Here is a 6,000-nt window from a genome sequence, read left to right on the forward strand (position 1 = left end):
AATTTATTATAAATTAACTTGTTTTCTCTTCGCAAGTTCCAAAATTGACGATTTTACCCCACTTTTAATTCAAGATGGCCGACTCGTAAATAAGGCCCATAGACAATAGCGATAAATGCCCATATTCCAAAATTCTTATAAAATATACAAAACTCTCACAGGTGTTCAGGCTGCACAAAAAAATGATGTTCAACACGTTATCGTTTATTTTTTTTACAATTTTTGGTGGGTAGACCGATGACTTTTCGAGAAATTCTCGCCCAATGAAGACGACCCCTGAAACGAGTGATGTTTTCCAACTGAGTACAAGCAGCCATCTTGAAAACGGATCCCTCCACAACATGGCTAAATAGCGCCACTTTCAGGCCCAATTGCGTCCAAAATACTCTGAATTGGAAGCCCCAAGTCCGGACAAGAGGTGTATTGCCATATCGCTTCAATTACCCGCTTCCATTGCTCTCAGAAGCCTCTAATATAAACAGAGGGATATAAACAAGGGAGACATATTTGAATTCAGAGGAAGGGAATCCTCCGAGAGTTGCAGCGCGAGTATAAAGTTGTGTACCTGAGACCTATATATCGAGGCGAAGTTACCATAGGAGGCGTCCACTACCCAATTCCCACATTGTGGAAAGATTCGTAACCTTAGCAGATGCAAATGTTCAGGAGACAGCAGGACCACCGGTGACCAAGGACAACCTGGAGATGGCGATGCTGGAGAATGTCACCAAGATAACCGAGACGCCTTCCAGATCTGCAGTTGCGTAAATCCGTGTCAGTGAGTGGGGAGGATGGAGAATGACCAACATTCCTAAAATAATTGTACAATTTCCCGGTCGTGACAATTCGAAAAGGGGGGACATGCACACACAAGACACTAGGGGGCGCTGTTAATGATACAGATGTACATCTTATGCGCACATGCGCTCGTCCCTGAACCTACCGTGCATTGATGCATTTAGTCACGTCACGTCCAGTCCTGTCTCAGTCCTGTATGTCCCGTCCGCCAAAAATTTCCGGCAGGTCCTGCTGTAACACGTTGTCAGTCGTCAGTTTCCATCCAGTTCAGCTGGGTGAGTATATAGCTCCATTCAGTCCGTCTAGTATACGAAGAGTAGGCTAATCATGGTGAAGTCCATAGTTGAGTTGCATATGGATTAGAAGATTCGTCGTACTGATTCGTGATCGTTCACAATGTATGCATCATTTAATATGTTTTGTAATCGCTAATAGAATGCAATACACGGTAAACCGTTTCAGAGGCGCAAGGTAATCCTGCCTACCAAGGTGATCTGTGCAATATTATAAAGAATCACAACAATTATAAATCTGGCTGCTGTATTGATTGAGTGAAGGAACCTCAGCCTCTGGGGCCCATTCCCACCCCCTGTGCAAGGGCGGATCCATGGGGGGGGGGGGGGGGGTTGGCAACGTTTTTTTAAAGTGACGTACCAATAAAGGCAGGCACTGCGTAAACCACCATATTTTCCCCTCAAAAAAGTTTGGTTAAAGCGGTCAGAAATTGCCTCAGATCGCACCCCAGAGAATCTTAAATCCCCAAAAATTCGGCGCGCTTGAGCGGGCCCGAACCCCACGCCGTAACTTTTCTTGAGCCCCAATTTTTGTCATATGATGACGTCACACTTTTGCCACATCTTTGACCAATGGTGAATGTTTGTACAAGGTTTCATCTACATCCCTTGAACCGTTAAAGAGAAATTTCGGTTTTTTTAATATTCACGTTTCTTTGGTATTTTGAATTCACCTAAATTTGACCTTCCGTTAACCCCGGAATTGAAGGTCAAGCTACTTCACGTACACGACATGAATTGTTCATCAAGGCATGGGCAATCAGATCACAAAATACGATTATTACTCTTCCTTTTGTTCATGAGTTATGATTGAAACAATACGGCCACTTCTTAAAGGTATAGTCCATCATTTGTAATTTCTGCATTTTGTTCGCTTGAAGCAACAAAAATGCTCAAAATCCAAAGAATGGTGCTAAACAACTAACGTGGTGAAGTTTCAGCTCAGCTTTAGCTGTATATTCCGTAAAAAACAGCATTCTAGGATTTCGATTTCAAATCAAAAGTTGCTGAATCGTGTTTTGAATTGGGCCTGAATTCAGCGTCCGAGATTCTGACTATTCATGATGAATCTTAGGTCAGGTAGCCTCCGGTAATACATTGTATTACAATTTACGTCACGTGACCAAAACGGGAGGAATTCCTCCTTTTTCGTAAGGAAACGTAAGGAACGAGCACGCGCCCCTGGAGTCGAGGCTGAAAAAGACTAGATCGGCAGCGCGTCCACACGCACCCATTCACTGTGCGATAAATCTCCGCCATTTTTGTCGTCTCCCGTGGACGCGCAACAAATAAACGTAAAGTAACGACCTCGTGCCCCGTGGATACGATCTTGCAGCGCCATGTTGTTTCCCATCATGCCTTGCGCGATCGTAACCCCTGGAATTGTGTAATTTAAATGTGCCAAAATACGGCACATTATAATTGGGGCTGCAGTATATCCGTTTTACGCGCTGACGCCATCTTTAAAATGTTAAAAGTTGTGATTTTGAAGAATGTATCCTTTCAAACACAACGTTTGGACGTTGTATTAATTAGCAAAGATTTGTATTAAATGTACGTACCCCTTTCGTGCCTATACAACCACAGATACAGGGGTTTTTTTTTAGCGAGAAACGCGGCTGACATAGTCCATATCGTACAGGCATCGCGACTTTTGAATCATAATTTTTTTTTTCGTACGTGACGTTACGTGCAAAGCACGCGAGCGCATTATGGGCGCGCCCGGCGTGCAATCTTCGAAATGCGCGCGCGGTACGCTGTGAATATGCCAATCAGCGTCATTTACGTCATCATCACAGCCAGGGGTTAGTGTAAGGAACGAGCACGCGCCCCTGGAGTCGAGGCTGGTAAAGTAATGGAGCTAAATGTATCTTTCCTCCAGCACGTGACCTAGCTCATCAACAAGCGCGAAGCTAGAAAAGAGCACCGAGTATTACGCGATGCGCACACGTGTTAGCGATGCACACACAGCACTGTGAGCGTACATGGCGTTGCGTTTGTCACGTTTTGCGCGCATTATTTGTATCTTTCCTCCAGCACGTGACCCTCCATGCAAGTCCGAGCGTGTGGACGCGCTGCCGATCTAGTCTTTTTATTCTATATCTATGGACGAATTATATTTATCTCTATTTATAACACCTCACCCACAGATTCTGTGTCTTGATTGGCCGAGAGCGAGTCACATGTTACTTTCTAATTTTGCTATCTTTCTGTGCACGGCCAAAAGTACTATGCGCATAGCAACCAAAGTACTATACCATTAGCAACCAAAGTACTATTTCCACGGCGCGGTATTTGTGTGCAAATGCATGCTGGTGTGCGCGTTGCGCGTAGCGCGTAGCGCGTATTATTCCAAAGAGAGCGCGCCGCAGACTTGGGTTCAAACATTTCGTGAAGGGTTATTTTTTAAGAGAGAAATACATTTTCCACCAATTTTGTATTGAAATTGAAGTTTATTTCAACTGTGTTCAGATTTAAATAATGTAAAATATTAAAATCAAGCAGAATCTGTGGGTGAAGTGTTATAAAACAAATATTGAATGCTTTATCTCGTGGTGAAGTAAAACTAGCCTCCCTCGGTGATCCATGGACCTTTCTATTTTCCCTCGGCTTCGCCTCGGGAAAATAGAATGGTCCATGGATCACCTCGGGAGGCTAGTTTTACTACACCACTCGAAGCATTCAATATTTGTATAATATATGATATATAGCTTAAGTGGGAATTTCCACTGTTTGTTTCATATTGCAATCGTATTCGATTAATAAATAATCCAAACGAGTTTATTTAGCTGACAAACATAACATGTCAGTCGTTTTTTAAAACAATGGCTTGGACTTTGCATGTAGCTTGGACTTTGCATGGGAGTTGGTACCTGAACTTGCATATAAACCTTAACTTAATCGATATAATATAGGTCTACGTGTACCCGAATGTAAACGTCGGTGGCGTATCCAGCTTTTGATATCGGGGGGGGGGGGGGGGGGCAACCGCACATCCGCGACAAAATGTCGACATGTTCTTTTCTCCGGAGACTTGGCCTCCGTAAAATCAAGGGGGGGGGGGTGGCTCTGGATACGCCACTGGTAAACGTGCACAAATACAAATTAAAATCTACTTTGAAACTGAAAGACATGCATGAGGTTTTTTTTTTCGTTTGTAATTTATGTGTACTATTAGTTTCAGTTTGTTGTTTCGTCATGACGCCCATTTAAGAAGTTCCTTCATTGTGGTAATGTTATGTGTAGACAATGAATACGCTGTTATACTCTGGTATAACACTTTTGATTGAGGAAGTTTGTCCCCGTTGTATGACACACCTTTAATTTGTCAAATTTCTTGTTTAAAGTACAAGATTAATTTGGTGTAATTCTTTGTTAATACTTCTACATGATCATGTACAGGGTGTCTAAAAAAATCGAACCCCCACAGCCCCCCTTTTTCACAGCTTAAAAACACACCTCGCAACTATCGAAACATTATGTGGAGAGTAAAGTTCAGTAAAAATATTATTAAATATTCATTAAATATAAAAAAATATTTCCAATCTGGTAAAAAGTTCTTGAGTTTCGGCCAATTCAAAATTAGTTCCGATTATCAACCTGTCCACCGTCTCAATTGTCATTATATTAGTAATGTATAATGGATTTGGGGTGAGGGTATTTTTGCTTTCTTTAATCTTTCAATTTTTCTTTAAACAAGAGATTGGATAAATAACAAGTGTGTCATACAACGCGGAAACATCATACTCAATCTAAAGTGTTTAAGGGTACATCATTATGTAGGCTACACATACATGTAAATGACCATGTATGTATGACATCTTGTTACTAAAAAGAACGCACAATCTAATGTGCATCATAACGAATCTAAAACTGAAACCAGTAAAAGTATGCATAAAATACAAGCGGAAAAACCCTTATGTCCTTCGGGTGTATCTATATCATATGTATCAAGCGTTATAAAGCTTTATGTGCAGTTTGAGGTATATACTTACTCTATGTACATGCATGGCTTAATTATCCTGTGCCCCCTTCTCATGTATCGCAGAGAGGCACAAAGTCCAAGAATTAGCAATTGCAGCTGCATCAATAGGTTTATCAATTAAATTAACGCAATTGCGTTATTTATTATTTATTGTATTGTATGACCTAACAATAATAGAAAGATGCTTTCCAAAAGTGTTTGTTTGTTTTCCTTGTAAGGGTAAAGATACTGTGTTGCATTTTGGATTAATGACCTTTGGAAATAATGGTAAAAATAAATGTTTGCAGTTCCAAATTACCCCAAAACTTTGCTGTATAATTACTTTCCAAGTCCTTTCATCCCGCAACCGTGGACACTATATGAAGTATTAACAAAGAATATTCACCTTAATTAACAGAAATTTAACGCAAATACAGATAGAAGCAACCCTGAAAGTGGGAGCTCAAAATGTGGATGATCTGAAGTGGCAATTTCCAGATAATGTTCATAGATGTGAACTACTTTAAACAAGAGATTGGACAAATAACAAGTGAATCATACAACGGGGAAACATCTTACTCAATCTAAAGTGTTTACAGGGTGCATCATTATGTAGGCTACACATAAATGACCATGTATGTGTAAAGGATGGTGACTCTTGTTCTTTTTAACCGACTGAAATGGAGAGGGAACAGAAGAAACAGCGGCTTAGTTGGTGGGAAAAATAGCACTTATTTATTAAACCAAACATATCTAAATCAAAAGAGTTTACATTAACTACATGGTTAATATAATCCTGATAAAGCAAAACTAAAGGATAAACTTAGGTGTCATGGAAGAACTACAAGAAGTAAATTCCTAACAATTGAAACTTATTCTTGATCGAGCCGACTACATAAAGCAAAAACTAAAAAACTCAGTGTTGATTGGAAACACAACTATTAC

Source organism: Patiria miniata, unplaced genomic scaffold, assembly GCF_015706575.1.
Source record: "Patiria miniata isolate m_02_andy unplaced genomic scaffold, ASM1570657v1 HiC_scaffold_1, whole genome shotgun sequence".
NCBI classification, from domain to species: domain Eukaryota; kingdom Metazoa; phylum Echinodermata; class Asteroidea; order Valvatida; family Asterinidae; genus Patiria; species Patiria miniata.